Raw genomic sequence first — 23276 nt, 5'->3', positions numbered from 1 at the left:
TCTAAGTTTAAGTAGTTTCCTTCAACTTGCCGTATTACGCTACAACTTACTATAAGAGTTTATATTTGATACACTTTTAGTATATAAATTTTACACACTATTAGTAAATTAAATTATGCTATCTCATTAATAATCAAATATAAATTTTTACTAGTCTTTAAGATAAATACACAAAACTTGATTTAAAAAAAAATAATGATGTGGCACCATTTGATTTACTGACAATATATATAATTTATACTCTCATAAATTAAACTTTTCAAAAGCAATTAAGTATGTGGACTCATATTCATGTTGGATTGTTTTAAATTTAAGGCAGTCTAGGTTGACTAATTTTTAGGTTAACGTAGGGTTAATTCAAAACATTTTATTGATTTTAGGTTTGATGCAATATATTTGCTATCTAAGTTGATTCAATTCATATTTTTGATTTTTTAAATCAATTTACAATATTGGATTAGGTGAGTTAAGTAAAATTTTGAAATATTGATAAATTAATTTGTGCTTCATTTTACTTTGCAAGGGAATGATAATCAAGTTCTGAGTTTAGACCAAATCATTTCATGTTTTTGTAATGGATTTTTTCACGATTGCGAATCAAGTTGATTGATTAATATTTCAAGCATATCAACCAAGGTAACACAAGTTTTGTGACATAATTTTTATTTTCTCCTTGACATTTCTCTAATAACAATGATTAAAAATCTACTATATAAAAAATAATAGATAAAAATTTTCAAATTCAGAATATGTCTTTAAATAAAAGAAATTTTCAAAGGGTTTAAATGTAAAAAACAAATCATAAAATGATTTTCACCAAACACCAATTATACATACTGTAGACACCCTATTTTATCCGAGGTTCTTTGTCAATAGAGACTAATCTAAGTTCGGGTATAGAAAATTTTATTCATTTTTATTTTAGATTTTTTTATTTTTATATTTATCATTTTTATTTTTTTTATGGTCTATCTATTGTTTAATTTTTTCTTCTTTCTCCATTATCTGATTAATTTAAAAAAAAAAATTTGAAAGAATGAGATTAGGATTGGTGCTAATCTTTTGATTTGGATGTTAATTAGAATTGAATTGAAATTCTATCAGTATGAATCTATATATCAACAATGAATACATAGAAAAAAAAAGGGGAATGCATTGTTACGATTGCATCAAGAAGTAAGCCCAAAGTTGGCAGCTTGTGCAATTGATTTATCCTCTCCCTATCCTGATTCTGCCCTTGGTTTTGAAGCTGTCTGCCAACTTGTTGCATCAGCTTTTGCTTATTGGCCTATATATGGTTGGACTCTTGGCCTTTTCCGCTCAACTCTTGCCAGTGTTCAAACTACTTCATCACTAGCCTTGGGTCCAAAGGAGATCTGCAGTTTACTTTGTCTTTTGATTATCTTGTTGACGAGGAAATTACAGGAAGCTAAGGAGCAGTAACAGGAGGAAAAATCTAGAGATCAGAAACAGACAAAAAAAATCAAGAAGGAATCATAGAGAGAAGCGCACAAAGGATACTATCATTCGCTCGAAACTCAACGTTCGCAATCAAGAAACAGGAGAGAGAATCCATTTAGGGAGAAAGATGAAGGATTGGCTTGCACTTTGACCAGTTACTTGCGTGAAGAAGACCTGACTGGCGGCTGCTGTTCAGTATTCAGACTTGATCTGAATGCAATTTCACCCAATAGCTTGAATTCTTTTGTATTTGAGCCACGTTTGCAAATTAATCCTAATGATGGCGGCATGGCATCAAATCATGAACAAGGGTATGTAATTGCAAATCCATAGGGGTTTTCTAAATTCTTCGCCAGATTCAGCTTATGAAGGCTGAATGCAGTGTGAGCTCATTTCTATGAGCTTTCCAACATTTTTGGGCTAAAATTCAAGGCTTAAAGTCTGGTATTTTTCTTCTATATTTTTTATTTGTTGATAATTTATTCTATTATGTGCATATTTATATTTTTAAGATTAGATACGAAAAATAGTAAATTTTTATAAAATTTTTAAGTGAGAAATTTTATTTAAATTTGGCTCAAATGATGAAATAATTTAAATGAAATTTCAATACAAGTAATTGTATTCTTTTTCAAATAAAAATTTGGATTGAAAATATTTGATAATTATCCAATGATGAGATTCTTGGAAACTTCAAATGGTAAATTTCTAAGAAATCTCTAGGTGAGAAATTTTCTCTAAATTTGGCCCAAATGGTAGAATGATTTAGATGAAATTTCAATACAAGTAATTGTGTTCTTTTCCAAATAAAAATTTAGATTGAAAATATTTGATAATTATCTAAAGATGAGATTCATAGAAATTTCAGATGGTAAATTTCTAAGAAATCTCTAGGTGAGAAATTTTATCTAAATTTGACCCAAATGGTGGAATAATTTAGATGAAATTTCAATAAAAATAATTGTCATATTATTTTCTTTCCAAGAAAAAAAAATAGAAAAAGAAAATTTCTAAATAGACCTAAATGGTGGAAATTCTAGAAATTCAAAAGAGAAAATATTTCTAATTTGACCCAAATGGTGGAATAATTAGATTTATTTTCAACAAAAAATGGTAATAATAAAAAATAATAAATAAATCTTTTTTCGATGACGGAGCCTCTTTAAGAAATCAAATGAGATTCTTGAATACTCTTGAGGTGAGAAAGAATTTTTTTTAGAGTACTACCAGATTGATGGAGAATCTTAAAAATTGTTTCTAATATTTAACATAAAATTTGAAGCCATTAGATTCTAAATCCTAGGATAAATTTGAAATAATATGGTACCATCCTTTGGATAGGCATGTGGGGGTGCTATAACCTTCCCCATATGTAATCGAACTCTTGAACCTTGTGCTGGTTAATAGATCCGAACCTATTCTTTTAGGGACCCTTAGTCAAACTTAGGAGTTTCTTAAAAGGATAGATTCTTTAGGTGGCCAATCGCACCTAGATAAAAAAGATTGGTAGCAACTTCTTCAAGCTAATGTCTAGCCATAGATCTCCGGATCTAGACGTTATGACACAAACTACAATAAAAATTCTGTAGACACCCATTTTTATTTTTTATTTTTATTTATTGATTTATTTTTTTTTTTGAATCAAGTTGTTTTACGGATAAACTAATAAGAAAATAAATAAAAGCAGAGTTTTAATCCTAGTAAAATGCTAGGATTAAAACTTTAAAATTTGAAACTAGAATCAATCTGGAGGGGTTTTTGAAAAAACAAGGATAAATAGATTAGGATTTTGATTTTCAAATCATCGTGTAATCTGTGAATGAAGGCCTATATAAGAGTCATCAATCACACAGAGCAGGGGGACACAGAGAAAAATGAGAGAAAAAAGAAGTACTCAGAATCAAATTTTTTTAGTAGAAGGTTCTTAGGGAAATTGGTGGTTTTAATTGGTTTTTTTACAATTTTTCTAAATTTTCTAGAAATTTCTGGAATCCAATGAATTTTTAGGTGAAAATTCAAGTTTTTCAGTGACTTTCCAATGAAAACCTTAGTTTTCGACGATAAAACCAAAAAATCGATGATTTTTTTGGTGACATTCAATGAAAAATGACGACAAAAAATCGTCTAAAAAGAGAAACAAAAAAGAAGAGAGAGAAAAGAAGTAAAACATCTGAAAAAAAAATCAGTGCCTTTTATAGCACTTAAAAACAACGTCGTTTTGAGCTAAAAGGAAGCAAGATCCGCGTGTTTCACTTTGGTCGACCCGACCCGTGTCGCTGATCCAAAAGCCCGATCCTATCATATGAACCATCAAGTTGGGCCGTATTTCAAGTTGTTTCAATCGTTTGTGTTTTTGGAGCCACGCTTCTGTCATGCCTAGTCAAGCCACGCCAAGATTTTTTTTTAATCTTATTTATTTGTTCATTTATTGTTTATCTATTAATATGATTGTGTGTTTTTTTTTTTTGCTTATTTATCTATGGATTAAATTGAAATCATTTATTCATTTAATTAAACATTTTTTAATTTTCACTAATCTCCTTAAAATAAAAATTTTAAAAAAATATTTTTGAAGAAAAGTTGAAAGTATCAATTTTTCTTGAAAATAAAAATTTAAAAAATATTTTTGAGGAAATGTTGAAATTATCAATTTTTCTTAAAAATAAAAACTTCAAAAAAATGTTTTTGAGGAAAAATTGAAAGTATCAATTTTTCTTAAAATAAAAACTTTAAAAAATTATTTTTGAGAAAAAGTTGAAAATATTAATTTTTCTTGAAAATAAAATTTTCAAAAAAGCATTTTTGAGAAAAAATTGAAAGTATCAATTTTTCTTGAAAATAAAGATTTCAAAAAGGGATTTTTGAGGAAAAGTTAAAAATGTCAATTTTTCTTGAAAATAAAATTATAAAAAAGAACATTTTTAAGGAAAAGTTGAAAGTATCAATTTTCATTGAAAATAAAATTTTCAAGAAAAATATTTTTGAGAAAAAGTTGAAAGTATCAATTTTCCTTAAAAATAAAGATTTCAAAAAGGGATTTTTGAGAAAAAGTTGAAAGTATCAATTTTCATTAAAAATAAAATTTCAAAAAAATGTTTTTAAGGAAAAGTTGAAAGTATCATTTTCTTTGAAAATAAAGATTGAAAATAAAATTTTCAAAAAAGTGTTTTTGAGGAAAAATTGAAAGTATCAATTTTTCTTGAAAATAAAGATTTTAAAAAGGGATTTTTGAGGAGAAATTGAAAGTATCAATTTTTCTTGAAAATAAAATTAAAAAAATTTTTTTTGAAGGAAAGTTGAAAGTATCAATTTTCCTTGAAAATAAAGATTTTCAAAAGGGATTTTTGAGGAAAAGTTGAAAGTATCAATTTTTTTATATATATAAAAAGCATGGGTTTTTTTCTTATAAAACAATATAATAAAAAAGAGCTCTATAAAAAATTGAAGTATTATTTTTTTTTCTTGAAAATTTTTTAATGTTAAATAATCCGATGATAGAGCTTCTGTAAGAGAAACAATAGTTTTCTTGTATACTTTTGAGCTGAGGAGATTTTTTTAATTTTTTGTCAAAAGTATTGGAATCAATTAAGAATAATTTTTAATAATTAATTACCTGGTAAAGTTTTTAAGGATTAATGGATAATACTAAATCGAGCTGGTACCATCTTTCGTAGGCATTGTGGGGGTGCTATAACTTTCCTTACATGTAACAGTACTCCCAGACCTAGTTCTAGTTTCATAGACATTAAATTTACCTTTAAAAGATACCTAAGTCAGACTTAAGATTTCTTTTTAAAAAAGACAGATTTAGTCAGGTAGCCAATCACACCTAAATAAAAAAAATTGGTGGCGACTCCTTAAGTTAATGTCTAACGATAGATCCACGGATCTAAACTTTATGACAGTTTGATGACTCCACTAGGGACATGTCGAGAGTCAAGCTAGCAAATAAATTTATGTTATCTAAAAGCCTAATAAAATTAAACTTTTTGTAAAGATTTTTCATTCGTTCATTCTAATTATTTATTTTGCATTTAATGTCATTCATATACATGTGCATGACATGAGCTCTGTACCCGAGCTCCGTCTCTTTAGGGGGAAGTAAAGTACATTTTCTTTTGTGATGTTTTAATTCCTTCGTAGTGACTAACGAAATACTCATCAAATTGAACCTGTTTTGCTTGCAGCTTGTAATGGGTGAAGATTGGGGTGCCTTACTAGTCTATGATGGACGATGATGTAAGGAGCAATTTGAGAACCTTTATATTTTCAACCTTTAAACCACATATAATGAATCTTAGAAATGCCTAACCTATAGATGGAGCCATCTCATTCCCTTTAGAATTAACCAAAAACTTAGGATTCATTCTTTTATTGTGTATGATGTTCTAATTTAGTTATTTATATGTTTTTTCTTATCCAGTGTACTAACTGTCTCTCTTATTCATTTTTGCATGATTCACACTCATATCTTAAAGTTACATAAAGAATATTTGCTTAAAGAGATAGTCTTCAACAAAGAGTTTTTCATGGACTCCATAGAATGACTAGTCTGCTCTTCATCTGTATTAGCTCCTTGCGAGTCACCAAAAGAGGTAAAGGTTCAGTAAAAAAAGATCAAATAAAAAGAGAGGGATTGTTTAACCATTAGTTATGCTTCTACCTTATCTTACAAAACATCCATCCTCTTCAAATAAAACAATCTAGAGGATTTGGTCGATATATGGAAGAAAATGACTCCATCAAGACAAGAGGAGTTTTTCCAGAGACATGGACATATAGCACACCTTTTTGCAGTGAATGTTGAGAGTCAACTAATTAAAGTTGTAGTGTAATTTTGGTTCCTTCATACAAGTGTTTCATCTTTAATAAAGTTGATATGACACCAATCATCGAAGAATATTCAACTTTGTTTGGTTTGCACCTTAAGGCCCCTGATAAGATATATGTCAAGAAACACAAATTACGATTTTGTAAGAATCTAATACATTTGATGGAGATAAACAAGGAGATTGTGGATTTTCATACAAAGAAAAAATAAGAATAGGTTTGCTTACCTTGAAAGTTTTTTTATGATTTTTTAGTACAACATGCCGACGAAGAGCGAGGGTTAGACCTGTTTGCCTTAGCCATATACGAAATGATGATTTTTTTGAAAGTTTTTGGTTATATTGAAATAACAGTGGTTGACTTCTTCGAAAGTGTGATCAATGGCTGCAACCCTTTAATATGATATTGGCAGAAACCATTAGATCATTGAGTTATTGTTGCCAGAATGGAGGGCGTTTCATGGGTTATATATAACTATTATATTTATGGATGAAAAACCACTTTTAGTGTAAAAGAAGTGCATTCTCAAAGCTTTATTTTCATAATCGAGCTCCAAGTAAAGAATTATGTGAAAAGTGAGTGGCCAAAATAAAAGTTTAAAAAAGAATAGATAGCTTTTTTACAAAAACTGACAAGTACCGAGGTGAGATGGTTAGTCCCATGGATAAATCATAAACCCATGCTATATTAGTATGGAAATAACACTATGGTCCCACTTCTGGGTTTATAGGAAATAACAAGTTATGCACCACTTCTAGTAAGAAGACAGTTTGGGGTAAAACAGTTCATTCCCATGACACATAAGCTTCATCAATTAGATTTTTCTTACAACGAGCCAAAAGCATTTTAGAGGATGAACAATGTGATTAAAGCATGGAAAAACCCCCGCAAGGTGAGTCCTAGACCATTCACTGATAAGGTCACTCATGGGTATTTGGTCTAGAGAGCAAGACGAGGATAAGAAGTGGTATTCACTCTTGAAGGTTTTCGATAATCAACAGAAAAAATGCTTGAAGAAACACCATTAGAATTAGAACTTGTGAAGAAAGAATTCGAGACCGAAAAAGATAAGCTAAAGCAAAAGATTCAAAAACTTTGAGAGAAGAGAGATCAATGGAAAGATAAAGCTGAAAAACATAAAGCTAAAGTTTACAAGATTGCTAAAGAATGTGATACAATTGTTAAAGACCTAGCAGAGCTACACCAAGAACATAAGAGGTTGTGTGTGAAAGTGAAAGCCAAGGAAATAACAATTACTAAGTTGACTAACGAGAATAAGCGATTGAAGCAAGAATATGCTAAGTTGAAAAAAGAAAATATCCAAGTACAGACAAAAAATAACATGTTAAACAGTTACCTAAGCAGGTTAAGACAAAGGTTCAATGAACAAGAAGACTATATTGCTGCATTGGTTAGAGAGCATAGAGAGTTATCATACCAAGTATGGTATGGTAAAAGGGAAAATCTGGGAAAACAAAGGTATATCGAGCACTTAACAACCAAAATTTGCAAAAGGGTATGTAAGGCAAGAGAAATGGTCAAACAGATAAAAACATTGAAGCGAGTGGTGGCCCCAATAGGAAAACATGGATAGCACTTGTTGAATTTCATTGAAGAAGCAAAAAACTAGAATGAACAGATTAAACGATTCTATAGTTATAACTATAGGATGATAAATTCTATCTAAATAAGGTTCTTGGAATAAATGAAATCTTTTGGTTAAACACTGTCTTAAGGCAAATGTTTTTGTATGCATTCATTTTCATTCATTACATTTAACAAAATAACCATCTTAGGCTTTCATGATATAGTCATATAAACTCGCTAATTATGAGATATGGTATTAAAGGTTCAAAGATAGCTCGACCGTCGGCAAATTTAAGCCAACCTGCATTTCACCTATATAATACTCGATTGCGAGCAAGATAAATAGAACAGGAATAAAATACCTATATGGATAAGATCAAGAAGGTTCAGGAAGAGATAAAAAAGGAGTTGACCAAAATGATGAAAATGTTGAAAAAATTGGATAAGGGTAAAATAATAGAAGAGACCCCTAATCCAAATGAAAGATAAGATATTATGGATTTTTTATACCCTCCTGGGTTCGGTCCAAATCAAGGCCAATCTTCTCAAGAGACACAAGCCTCACACATACCATTTTCTGAGGCATATGCTTATACTTATCTTGAGGTACCATACCATAGTTACGCTAACCCCACCTTTGGGGTAAAGAAAGTAGACCCAATTGAGGTCTTTGATTTTGATGACTTTAAGGAGAAGGAAAGGTTGAAAGTAAAAACTTCTAAGGTCATAGAAAAGTCAAGCTTTCAATAGAAAATGAATATTTTATAGGAGATAGGTTGGGCCATTAAAGGTATTGATTATTTTGGCTCTATGGACGTAGCCTAATTGTGTTTAGTCCCAGATATGGTCATCCCACCGAAGTTTAAAGTCCTTGAATTTGAAAAATATAATGGGACTAAATGCCCGGTAACCCACGTTACCATGTATTGCCACAAAATAGTCGTCCATGCTCATTATGAGAAATTATTGATGCATGTCTTTCAAGATAGCCTTACAGGCTCTGCGATGAGATAGTATGTGCAATTAGATCGAGCTTATATCTGATCCTGAAATGATTTGGCAAAAACATTTGTAACCCAATATAGACACATAATGGACTTAGCATCTAACCGTCTCTCTTTACAAAGTATGGAGAAGAAAACCATAAAAAGTTTCAAGTAATACACTCAAAGATGGAGAGATGTTGCTTCTCAAGTCTAACCATCCCTCGTAGAGAAAGAGGTAACAATGCTTTTTATCAATTCTCTCAAGTCCTCATATTATGAAGATTAATAGAAAATGCTACAAAAAATTTTATCGATATGGTTATATCAGGTGAAATGATTGAAAATACCATTAAAAATGACAAATTAGCTAGAACGACAAATTAGATGGAGGAGATGTAATAGTGTAAAAAAAAGTGGACTATCCAAGAAGAAGGAAGAAGAAGCTTATGCTATGAGTTATAAAGGCCAACAGTTTAGAAGTTATGTTTTTTTTTATAACCAGCCTATGTATCTAGCCCAAGTTACCACTACCCACTACCTATTTCAACCATCATACCAACAGGTTTATTGACCTATGCTTCAACCACAACCACTCACTCACTTATACAACTCATTTTCATACCTTAAGCAAGATTTACCCCTAAACCAAATACCTAACCAAGCAACTCAAAAGGATCATGAAACAATTCAAGAAAAGATCACATTTAACCTAATCCCCATGGCCTATGCAGACTTACTCCCATAGTTCGTGAAAAAAAATTTAATAGCTTGTGTCCTTGTAGATCCCATGAAACCACTTTTCCCTAAATGGTATGATCCAACTGCTCATTATGATTATCACATGGGGTTGTAAGTCATTCTACAAAGAACTGTATCTCTTTAAAATATAAGGTGTAGAACTTGATAAAAAAAAGTCCGATAAGCTTTGAAGAAAAGGGGCACCTAATATGAATGGTAACCCTCTGCCAACCCATACTAAGGTAACAATTAATGTCATAAATAAGGATCAAGCCAACCAAATAAAAAAGAGAGTGAATAAGATTAAAAACCCTCTAGCTAAGGTGTTTGATGCCTTGTTTGAGGCAGAGATGCTATACCTAGAGGACCCTTGTACCTACCATAGAGAATATAATCCAACCCAAATGTGTAAATACCATAAGGGAGCCATGACGCATTCGATCAAAAATTATGATAAGTTTCACCAAATTTTACAACAATTGATGGACTCGTTCCAAGTTGAGTTCTACGAAGACGAGGGAGGCTCAAGATATACAAAGATATCCACCACCGAGTAGGTTTCAAAGCCTAACCTAAAATCAGTGACAATATATTACAAAAAGCCAAAGCCAGTGGAAAGTTAACCCATCTCTAAGTCGGTATTAACTTTTAAAATTCCTAGTCCCTTCTCGTACTAGAGTAATAAGATGGTACTATAAAAATACAACAGTGATGTTGTAACGACAGGTGAAGGAGATATGTCAAGTAACTCTGATACAAAAAATATAATTGGGATGGATGGTATGACTAAAAGCGAAAGGTGTTACTCTTCAGAAATGTTAGAGAATGCCAATAAAGAGAAAACAAAAGTTAAAAAGAAAGAACGAAATAAAAAAGATCCTATGGCAGAACTTAGTTAAGATTACCAGAAACCCATCTATGAAAAAGAGGCTTGTGAATTCCTAAGGTTAATCAAGCATAGCGAGTATAGTGTTGTGGAACAACTGAACAAAATGCCAGTCAAAATCTTACTTTTATCACTTTTTTTGAATTCAGAGCCTCACCATAATGCTTTATTGAAGTTTTAAATTAGACATATGTATTTCATAATATATCTGTGGAATACGTAGATAACTTTATAAGAAATTTGATGGCTTCAAACTATATTACTTTTAATGATAGTAAGATCTTTTCAAAAGGGAAAAAAAGTACTAAAACTCTTTATATTACAGTTAGATGTAAGAGCCACAAAATGGCAAAGATTCTTATTAACAATGGCTCTATGATTAATGTGATGCCTATGTCCATCATGTCAAGAGGATAAGATTTACTTGTGACCCAGCTAACAAATACCCCATATGTAAAAGTCATAGATAAAGCTATAGAGTATTCTTATAGATCTTTTGAGCTGATTAATGTAACTTATATCGATAAAAGATCTAGGTTATATGTACCATAATTGTCAGCCATGACCAAAATAGTTGTTAAGTAGACGATTGAAAAAAGGATGACATTCTGAAAGAGGACTAGAAAAGAAATAACAAGGAATTTAGAAGCTACTGGCTATGAACAACAACCGGAAGAGATTTGGCTTAAGGTATAAGCCTACCAAGGTGGATAAAAAAAAGCTGATGAAAAGTAAGAAAGAAAAAAAGATGGCTGAACTTAAATGACAAGAGCTAGAGTTAGAAAAAATGATTATTCTTTATCTTTATGATACCTTTCGATCAGGGGAATGTATTTATCCTGGAGATGATAACTGGGATGTAGGGTTAAAAGAACCTTTTTTTGAACTTACTATTTAAATGGTGGAAGGAGAAGCATTTGATAGTTAAGATAAATAGTTGTTGGTGTATCCAACCCCACAAGGTTCAGAGTTGAAGAATTGGAAGATCATTAAGCTACTTATTGTCCTTGAATCTTTCCAAAAGTAATGTAGTGAATAAAATTCCTATACTTTTATCCAAAAGTACTAAGATTTATTTTTTTTTATATAGGCCATTCATTCATTTCAATAAAAGATCGATGTGATGCATTTTCATTTCTTCTGTCCATTCTTTTTCATTCCATACATCTTGTCGACATTTTTTTTTTCTCACTTACTCTCAGGTACCCAGATAATAAATATAAAGATAATCATGATAGTAACCTAGGGTTTGACTTTAAAAACCCAATATATATTGGTGAACTTGATCATGGAGAAGACTTGGATAAGGACACTTTACCTCCTGATCTAATGAAATTTATAGGATAAGAGAAGAAACCAATTGAATCTCACTTGAAAAATACAAAATTAATAAATCTGAGAGATGATAATAATAAAAAAGAGGTTAAAATAGGCACGTCATTACCCTTAAATGATAGGTAGAGGTTAAAAGAGTTGTTTTGTGAATATGTGGACGTCTTTATGTGGTTTTACTAAGACATGCTTAGGTTTACTATTGAAATTATAGAGCATAAGCTACTTTTAAAGCTAGAGTGTAAGTCGGTGTAATAGAAATTAAGATGTATGAAGCCTGAAATGTTATTGAAGATAAAAAAAAAAAAGTAAAAAAACACTTTGATGCAAATTTCTTAGAGGTGACTAAATATCCAAAATGGGTAGTGAACATAGTCTCAGTACTAAAAAAAAGATGAAAAAGTTTGAATGTGTGTTGATTATCATGATTTGAATAGGGCAAACCCAAAAGATAACTTTTCTTTGCTTTATATTGACACTTTAGTAGACAACATGGTCAAACATTCCATATTTTCTTTTATGGATAGATTTTTAGGATATAATCAAATCAGGATGGCTAAGGATGACATGGAGAAAACTATTTTTGTAACTATGTAGGGAACATTTTGCTACAAAGTGATACCTTTTGGGTTAAAAAATACTAAGGCCACTTACCAAAGAGCTATGGTAACTCTCTTTCACGATATGATGTATAAAAAAAATAGAGGTGTATGTGAATGATATGTTGCAAAATCTAAGGAAAGAGAAGATCATGTTGCCAACCTCCTAAAATTATTTGAGAGATTAAAGAAATTTTAGCTTAAATTGAATCCATCTAAATGCACTTTTGGGGCTAAGACAGGGAAGCTATTTGGTTTTGTAGTCAGCGAAAGAGGAATAAAGGTTGATTTTGATAAAATCTGGGCTATCCAAGATCTATCACCTTCATGCACACCAAAGAAGGTACGAGGATTCCTGGGAAGGTTGAATTATATATCTTGATTCATTTCTTAGCTCACTCTTAAATGTGATCCTATTTTCAAACTCCTATTGTTGAACTTTGAACATAATAAAAAAATTTTAATTATTATTATTATTATTATTATTATTCTTTGTTCTAGAAAGTTAAAAAAAAAAGTCAAAAAGTTTCATAAAGAAAAAAAAAGAAAACAAAAAATCTTCAACTTCAATTCAAAAATCAATTTTGCTTAAAATTGGAATACAATTAAATCCCAAGGATCAAGCAATCTTGTAGGTTGAATTTGTTTAATGACAGATTTGATCTTTAGTGTTAAATCCCTAAAAAATCTATTAAAAATTTAAATCAATATCACATTCACATTAGGGAGCATGTATGAAATTTGAAAGGATTATGAGTTTAAGTTTTTTTGGATGTTGGAAGTATTATTGGAGTTTTGTTAGGATTTTTAGGTTTTGAGTCCTAGGAATTCAAGGTTAGGTATTTGAAATTGATTTGGAGATTTTGAGAATAGTTTAGGGTTTTATTTAGGGTTTGTGGATTCTGTTGGAATTTTTGGTTCTTGGGTTTGGGTAGTTTCTGGGATTCTTTGACAATTTTGAAAATTTTTTTGAGCATTTAAAAGTTTTTTGGGTTCCTGGGCTAGTATTGAAGTTTTTTGGGATTTTTTGGTTTTCTGAGTTTTTGGGAAATCTAGGTTTTTTGGGTTTTGATTGAATTTTAAAGTTAAGTTTTGAATTTTTTGATGAAATACTGTCATAACATATAAATTCAAAAATCTATAGCTAGACTTAACAAATGGAGTAGCCACCAATCTTTTTTATCTAAGTGTAATTTGTCACTTAAGGAATCTATCTTTTTAAGGAGCTCCTAAGCTTGATTAAGGATCCCTAAAAAAATAAGTTTGGGTCTACTAACCAGAACAGGGTTTGAGAATTTGGTTACATGTGAAAAAATTATAGCACCCCACATGCCTATTCGAAGAATTGTACCATATTATTTCAAATTTATCATAAGGTCTTAAGTCTAATAGTTTCAAATTTTATGTTAAATATTAAAAATAATTTTTAAGATTCTCCATCAATCTGGTAGAACTCTTTAAAAAATATTTTCTTACCTCAAGAGTATTTAAGAATCCCATTTGATTTTTTGAAGAGGCTCTATCAGCAGAAAAAAATTTACTTAGTATTCTTTTTTTGTTAAAAATATATCTAATTATTTCACCATTTGGGCCAAATTAGAAATATTTTTTTTGTTTAATTTCTAAACTTTTCACCATTTGTGCTTATTTAGAAAAATTCTCTTTTTTAGTTAGATTTCTAAATTTTTCACCATTTGGGTCAATTTAGAAATATTTTCTCTTTTTCAAAATTTCTAAATTTTTCACCATTTAGGCCTATTTAGAAATTCTCTCTTTTTTTTTGGTTGGATTTCCAAATTTTTCACTATTTTGGTCAATTTAAAAATATTTTCTCTTTATTTTTTTTTGTCTTCGGAAGGAAAATAATATGACAATTATTTTTTATTGAAATTTCATTTAAATTCTTCCACCATTTGGGACAAATTTAAAGAAATTTCTCACCTAGAGATTTCTTAAGAATTTACCATTTGAAATTTTTAAGAATCTCATCATTGAAAATTATCAAATATTTTCAACCAAATTTTATTTTTTTTATTTTTTTACTTTTTTTTGGATTGAAAATAAATATTAATTATTGTTATTAAAATTTTATCTAAATTATTCTATTATTTGGGGTAAATTTAGACAAAATTTCTCACTTAGGAATTTTATAAAAATTTATCATTTAAAATTTCTATAAATTTCATCATTGGATAATTAATATTTATTCCCAAAATTTTTATTATTTTTTACTTTTTTTAATTTTTTCCTAAATTTAATCATGAAAAAAATACTAAGGAAAATATTATATAAAATAAATAAATAAATACCAAAGTAAAACCAAAAAATGGCTCGGCTGGCCGTTGAAATTCGGCTCGACTCGGCTTGACTCAGCTTAGCAGCAGGGTTTATGGAGTGGGTTGAAGCAGGTCAACCCTACGGGTTAGGTCGCCCGAATAGAAAACGCGTAGATCTTAGATCTTCTTAAACGCCAAAACGGCATTGTTTTGGTGATACTATAAAATGTCAAGTTTCAGCCCTCTCCCTCAGATTTTTTCTTCCCTCTCTTTTTCTTTTCCCTTTTTTTTCTCTCTCTCTCTCTATTCGAATGAACTCCGATTAAATCCTTCATCGAATTCTGGAAAACATAGTCAAAATCTAGGTTGGGTCATCGAATGGCAGCCAAAAAATTCAATCAATGTCGAAATCTTCTAGCATATTCTGGGAAGCCCATTGGAAAATTCAATCGACGTCGAAAAACTCACAGGAAAATTCAACCAACGCTGAAAAATTCATCGAAAACTAGAATTTTTCCAGAAATTTTCCAGATTTCTTCTAAAAAACCCCATTTGTTTTTTAAACCCAAAAATCTTTAAAAAATTTTTTACAACCTTCTGCTTGTTGTGTTTTCTGGCTTTTACTCTCTTATTTTCTATGTGTTTTTTTTTTTTTTTGTGTTTTTCTTTGGCATATGATCAGTGGGTATTTATAAAGTTTAATTAAAAGAATTCCTTATTAACTCTATAACTCCCACTTTGATAATAATTCGACCTTATCCCATAGAAATATAATTCAACCACGATTCTGCCACTAGTCCAATTCATGGCAGAACTTTCTTTTTTTTTTTATCACTTAAAAAAAACTAATAATAAATCTAACAAAATAAGAATACAAAAAAATAGACAAATCAATAAAAAAAAAAAAACAAAGATTAATAATTAGCCTAATAAAACCAAAAAAATAATAAAATAAATAAAAAGTAAAATAATGGCCAATTTGGCCTAATAACTTGGGCCCTATTGTGATGGGCCCAATGGGTTTGGGCTCAAACCAAATAGAATGTCTACAGCTACCTTTCTTGCACATTTTTTGTAAAACAGAAATTGTGTAAAAATGTAAACACCCAATTAAGACTCAACTCGACACTTCTCTTTTTTTTTTTTTGAAAAAGTAAACAAAGCACATCTAAACAGAGGCTCAATGACTTTTGAAAATAAATTAAGCTTCTCTAAACAGAGGCATCACAACTTTTGAAAAAGTAAATTGCTCATCCAAACAGAAACACCACAACTTTAGAAAAATAAAATGCTCCTTTAAACAGAGGTACCACAACTTTGAAAAATAAATTGCTCCTCTAAATAGAGGCACCGTAACTTTGACAAAATAAATTGCTCATCTAAATAGAAGCATCACAACTTTGAAAAATAAAATGCTCCTCTAAACAGAGACACCAAACTTTAAAAAATAAAAAGATCATTAACAATCATGTCCAGAAGAGTCATGGATCATGTTTGATGAAAACTCAAAGATTTACAATTTGAGTTTGAAATTCAAAGGTTCAGATTCGTAAAAACCTTTCAACTTCACAAGAATTCATTGAAATTTGATTCTCAAAATTTTAGTTTCACAAGAATCCAAATTTGCAAGATTTCAAGATTCGTATTTGCAAATTGCAAGAGTTGTATCCATATTCAAAAAGTCTCATTTGAATTTTGGAGATTCACATCCAAAAAGTTTAAGCTTTTTCGTTCGAACTTTGAAGATTCACATCCAAAAGTTTAAAACTTTTCATTCTAGTTCGAAGATTCACATCTGACAAACTTTAAGGTTTCACACTTCAAATATTCTTATTTGAAACTCAAAGATTCTCATTTGAGTTCCAAGACTTCATATTCAAAATTCAAAGACTCTCATTTGAGAACTCAAAAATTCTCATCAAGAGATTCATAAATTTATTTTCAAGTGACTCAAAATTGTACATGCAATGAATGTCATGATCAATAATACAAATGTTTTCTCAATGATGCAAATGCAACAATCTAGTTTTCACAATGCCAAATTCTTAACCATGTTTATTGCATAATGCAAATGCATATCCAAACCAAAGTTTTAAACATTCTCCAAAAAATAATGCCAATGTAATGCATGTAATGCAGATATCAATGTCATAAAATTCTAATCAAAATGTGGTAATATGGTCCTCAAGACTCCATCATCTCACGTTTTTTCCTTGTTTAGCTTCTCAACACTTTGGAACAAGTTTCATCAACCGATCATCATTATTTTCATTACTTGATCACCATTTATAGGTTTCTCAGCATTAACAATTCTAGAACAAGTTTCATCCATTGCCCCATATCATTTAATCACAACTCATAGGCTCCTCAATACTAGTATTTCAGAATGAATTATGTTCATCACTTGATCACCATTCACAAGCTTTTTAGCACTAGCCATTTCAGAATGAATTTTATCCACTAATTCATATTATTTTCATTATTTGACCATAACTTCACAGGCTATGTTGACCAATTCATCCCCATATTCATCACTTGATTATATCATCTTTTCAAATTTTACCCTCTCTTTATCACCAGATTTATCATATGGTCACACCATGCATTCTTTCAAATCATCCTTTTAGGTTTTTGCACTTTTTTCATTTTTTTCCCTTATCATCTTGGATTTTCTTTCAAAGGAATGTAAGACTCTTTTATGCACATTGTCATTCATTCATCATCATTTCAAATTATGACAAACATAATGTATTCATACATTTTCTCAATTTATTTTGGGTATACAATAGTAAGGGAGCACAAGAGGAATTAGGAGAAAGGTAATCAATGAGGAACAAGTTTGGCATAAAAACAATTGGGCAAAGGATCAAATTCATATCATGTTCTTGGGAATGGTATTGAATAAATGGAGTAACAATAATGAATACTCAAACAATTCTTAACATTAAACCAGAATTTTTTTTCAAAAACTCGTTCCATTTACTTTTCAAAATCACATTTAGCTTATTAAACTTTGCTCTAGCTTTGAGAAATCTTCAAATGCCTTAATCTTCCATATACTACAGCTATACGTCAAACTTCTAGCTCATATTTTTTTACCCAAATCACCCTTTTTGAGTTTTTAATTCGAGTTTTCTTTTTCTCTCATTTTCATTTTTTTTTCATTCTTTCATTTTCTTTTCATTTTTTTTCTTTCATTTTTATCTATTTCTTTCATTTTTTCCCTTTTTTTTCTTTTTTTGTTTTTTTGTTTTATTTTTTCCATCCATTAGTGGTATCTCTCACACTTCAATCTCTAAAATAATGTAACGGTTCCATTGTTTCATCATGAGCATATCTTAGTCCAACATATGATCATTCAATTCGAGCATTCACACTTGATCCAAATGAACTTTTAAAGGTTGTAATGTAATCCATGGTGAAGGGTCATGAAAGAAATGGGTAAAATAGGCTCAAAACATGTGTTTAAAGGGTTCAAAACCAAATGATCATTTTTCATTATTTGAAACAACTTGGTATTTTACCCTTTTCCACTTTATTTCACTATTTTTTCCCTTTTTCATCCATTTCTCACACAAAAACTCTCATTACTTTACCCCAAATCATGTATGGCATTCATTTTTTTTTCATTTTGCTCTTTTTTTGGCTATTTTTAAGAACTTTTATGATCTTTTGCCATTTTTTTTTCCAAAAATTACACCTTAATGTGGAGAGTGATCCTTGGTCATGATTCTTTTAGAAAAAAAATTATAATAGGCTCAAAGGGATAGCAATGAATAGTTTTTCAAATGGTAAAAGAAATATGATCATTTTTCATCTCAAATATGAATGCTTCTTTTGAACATCATCTATTGAACAAAAATAAGCTCATGGATCTTCACACATCTTTAAGATATATCTATTTCACATCTACTTGTAACTGGCTTTTTTTTGCATAAATGATCTCCTCAAATCAATGTGAATGAGTTCTCAAAATTAAATTTTAGAATTATTGTTATCATTGTCTAAACATTCATCATTTAGAATTTGAAAATGGGAATAAAAAGATATGGCAAATAGCAAAGCATGGAATAATGACTTGTATGAAAGAAAAAATGTAATGAAATGCATCAACTTGTCTTTTATTGAAATGATAACAAGTGAAATCCTATTGCATACAAAAAATCCTAATATTACTCTAAAAGAAATCTTAAAATGACAAGAAACTTTCAACCAGTCTTATTTTCATTCTCTAAAATTATGCCCTTATGTAATAAGGTAAAGGATCTTTATTGACATCTTACCCTCTGATTCACTGTAACTTTTCAAGCCTTTTCGGATCAACGTGTTTTTGATTCTCACTTAAAATATTGACATTATGATTAGATAATGGATTGCCATTAACATTAGATGTTGTTGCTTCTCTTTGATCAAAACTTATAATTCCATCATTGATCAATCATTGCACCTTATATTTTAAAGTAATGCAATTTTTAATGGAATGACTAGCAATTTCATAATGGTAGTCACAGTGGGTTGTAAAATCATACCACTTGGGATAGGGTGGCTTAAGCGCTCCACATGGCTAGGTGTAATTAAGTGGTTATAGTAGAGCTCTCGGTATAATTTCGTATAAGTCATAAGAATTGGGTCAAATATGAATTTTTCTCGAGTAATTCATTGCTCTCGTGAATCACTTGTTAGGTTAACAGGATGAATCTGAGGTCTTGTAGGTGGTTGGATGTTAAAGTCATATACGAGAGCTTGAGAGTTAAAACCAGGCTAGTATATGGATGAGTAAGATAGCAATGAGGCTGGTTGGTATGGGTAAGATGAGGTATTGTTCACAGCAAGAGAGTATAGAAAGTAACCTTGTGGATAAGGTTGATATCCCTTAAACTATTTATCAAAGTTCACAGTTTGAGCTTCAGTCTCTTTCTTCTCTAACACTTTCTTGGTTTTTCATCCTTTCAACTTATCATTTTTAATAGCATTTTAAATGATTTCACCTGAGATCATCATGTCAGTAAAATTTTTATGGCATTCCCTATTATCTTTTCATAATAAAAAGATTTCAAGGTGCTAACAAACAACACTGTGGTCTCTTTCTTAGTCAAAGGAGGCTACACTTGAAAAGTAATATCCCTCCACCTTTAGGCATACTCTTTAAATAATTCAGTCATTTTTTTCTATATTCTGTAAAAAAAGACGATCTAAGGCTAAGTCTATGATATACCAATACTAACTAATGAAGTCATGGGCCATATCACTCCAAGAATGAATACGGGTCTTGTCTAACTGGACATACCACCAAGCAGTAAAGCCCATAAGACTATCTTGAAACATATGCACTAATAGTTTTTCATTATTAGCATAGGCTACCATCTTTCTACAGTATATGGTAATGTAGGTCTTCGGACACTTTGTATCATCATACTTCTCAAACTCTGGTACCTTAAACTTCGAAGGAATAACCATATCTGAGACTAAACAAAGTCCAGCACCATTCATAAAACCATAAAAATCAATTTTTTCCACTGCTCGTAGCCTTTCTTCCAACATACTAATCTTTCAGTCAACTTTCGAGTCCCTCAATGACTCACCTTTTTTTATTTTAACTTTTCGTTATCCTTTGGATCATCCAAATTAGGGACCTAAACTGATTTTACTATCTTTTTTATAAAGATAGGATTTACATAACTCTGATATTATCCAGAGTTTGAAGTTGATGATATTCCAAGGCATGTGTATCCTATAGGATAAATAAATTACTATGGTAGTGGACCTTGTGCTGGTTGGGCTTGATATGACCCAAAACTAAGAGGATACAATAGGTCATCCACCTCTTATGAGGGATGGTCTTGTTGGCTAGTACTTTTTTTATACTTTTTCCCTTGTTTAACTTGTTAAAAGCCTTCAAAATCTTATTCAACTCTTCTTCTAACTTTTTTTGAGCTTTCTCTATTCTCTTAAGATGATTAGAATTTTCTTGTTTCATCTATCTGGCTCGAGCCCTTGTATTGTATGAGTAAATGAGGTTCTTGCTTAGTGGAGCTATCCTTGAACCTTAAGCACCATAATTATGATAAAAAAATGTTATGCTTTATGCATGATATGTTGATATATGAATGAAATATACATTTTTATGTATGAGATAAAAATAATATAAATGCAGAATGTCACATATGACAATGAAAATGATGCATAATGATGCATGATATGGTAATGCAAATGCTAATTGAAAAATGTAAAAGCACAAAGTCAAACACATAAGATAGTTAGATATATCACATAAACTGTTCCCTATTATGTCCTAATTTTAGGTTAAGTCTATCAATGGGTAAGAAGGGCTATATCCTAAGGCTGGCATCTTAAGTGTACACTATATGCTGGGTTAGGTGACTTTGATCACTAAAGGTTTCCAAATTGTTTCTTACATCATAGTCCATCATAGACTAGTAAAACAGTCTAATCATTGCCCATCACAGGCTACCAATGAAAAGTATTCAATTTGAGTGGGAGTATTTCACTAGCCATTGCGAAAATTATCATCTCATGAAAGTATAGGTACTTTATTCCCTCTTAAAAGGGACAGAGTCTGGGTATAGAACTCATATAATGTATATGATAATGTGTGTGAAGAAACATATGGGTTTCATGCCTCAAAAATAAAAGAAAAAAAAAGACACAAAAATGTTAGTAAACAAATAACACAAATTATTACAATTTAAAATCATTAGACCTAAGGATAGGATAAATTCAAAATTATGGCTTAACTTTCTAGAGCATCCATAGTGGAGTTGCCAAACTATCATAACATATAGATTGGAAAATCTATAGCTAGACTTAACAAATGGAGTCGCCACCAATCTTTTTTATCTAGGTGTGATTGGCTACCTAAGAAATATATCCTTTTAAGGAGCTCCTAAGCTTGATTAAGGGTCCCTAAAAAAATAGCTTCGGGTCTACTAACCAAAATAGAGTTCAAGAATTCGATTACATGTGAGAAAGGTTATAGCACCCTCACATGCCCATCCGAAGGATGGTACCATATTATTTCAAATTTATCATAAGGTCTTGAGTCTAATGGTTTCAAATTTTATGTTAAATATTGAAAATACTTTTTAAGATTTTTCATCAATTTGGTAGAACTTTTATAAAAAATACTTCATCACCTCAAGAATATTCAAGAATCTCATTTGATTCCTTAAAGAGGCTCCGTCATCGAAAAAAATTTATTTATTATTCTTTTTTTTTGTTGAAAATATATCTAATTATTTCAACATTTGGGCCAAATTAGAAATATTTTTTTTAATTTCTAAATTTTTCACCATTTATGCCTATTTAGAAATTCTTTCTTTTTTAGTTGGATTTCTAAATTTTCCACAATTTAGGTCAATTTAGAAATATTTTCTCATTTTCGAAATTTCTAAATTTTTCACCATTTAGGCCTATTTAGAAATTCTCTCTTTTTTTTGTTTGATTTCTAAATTTTTCACCATTTGGTTCAATTTAGAAATATTTTCTCTTTATTTATTTTTTTGTCATCGAAAGGAAAATAATATGATAATTATTTTTTATTAAAATTTCATTTAAATTCTTCCACTATTTGAGACAAATTTAAAGAAATTTCTCACCAAGAGATTTCTTAAGAATTTATCATTTGAAATTTTTAAGAATTTTATCATTGGATAATTATCAAATATTTTCAACCAAATTTTATTTTTTTTATTTTTTTGCCTTTTTGGATTGAAAATAAATATTATTTATTGTTATTAAAACTTTATCTAAATTATTCCACCATTTGGAATAAATTTAGACAAAATTTCTCACCTAGGAATTTTATAAAAATTTACCATTTGAAATTTCTATAAATTCCATCATTGGATAATTAATATTTATTCTTAAAATTTTTATTATTTTTTACTTTTTTTAATTTTTTCCTAAATTTAATCATGGAAAAAAATGCTAAAAAAATCTAAGAAAAATACTAAGGAAAATACTAAATAAAATAAATAAAAAATACTAAAAAAAAACCAAAAAATGGCTCGGTTGGCGGTTGAAATTCAGCTCGGCTTAAGACATAGATAACGGTTCGAAGACGCAACTCAAGATGAAATCGGCTCAACTCGGCTCAGCTCAACAGCAAGATCTATGGAGTGAGTTAAAGCGGGTTAACGCTATGGGTCGAGTTACCCGAATGTAAAATGCATGGATCCTAGGTCTTTTTAAATGCCAAAACAACATCATTTTGGTGATGCTATAAAAGGTCAAGTTTCAGCCTTTCTCCTCAAATTTCTTCTTTCCCTTCTCTCTCTTCCCCCTTCTTTTCTCTCTATCTTTCTCTACCCAAATGAACTTCGGTTGAATCCTTCACTGGATTCTGGAAAACGTCACTAGAATCTGGGTTGGGTCACCGAACAGTCACAAAAAAATTTAACCGATGCCAGAATCTTCTACCAAATTCTAGGAAGCTCACTGAAAAAGTTAACCAATACCAAAAAACGCACAAAAAAATTCAGTCAGCACCGAAAAATTCATCAAAAACTAGAATTTTTTCAAAAATTTGGATTTTTTAGATTTCTTCCAAAAAACCCCCTTT

Source organism: Durio zibethinus, chromosome 17 (genome assembly GCF_047325235.1).
Source record: "Durio zibethinus cultivar Kanyao isolate XHJ-2024 chromosome 17, ASM4732523v1, whole genome shotgun sequence".
Classification (NCBI taxonomy): Eukaryota; Viridiplantae; Streptophyta; class Magnoliopsida; order Malvales; family Malvaceae; genus Durio; species Durio zibethinus.
Note: the sequence above shows the minus strand (reverse complement) of the source record.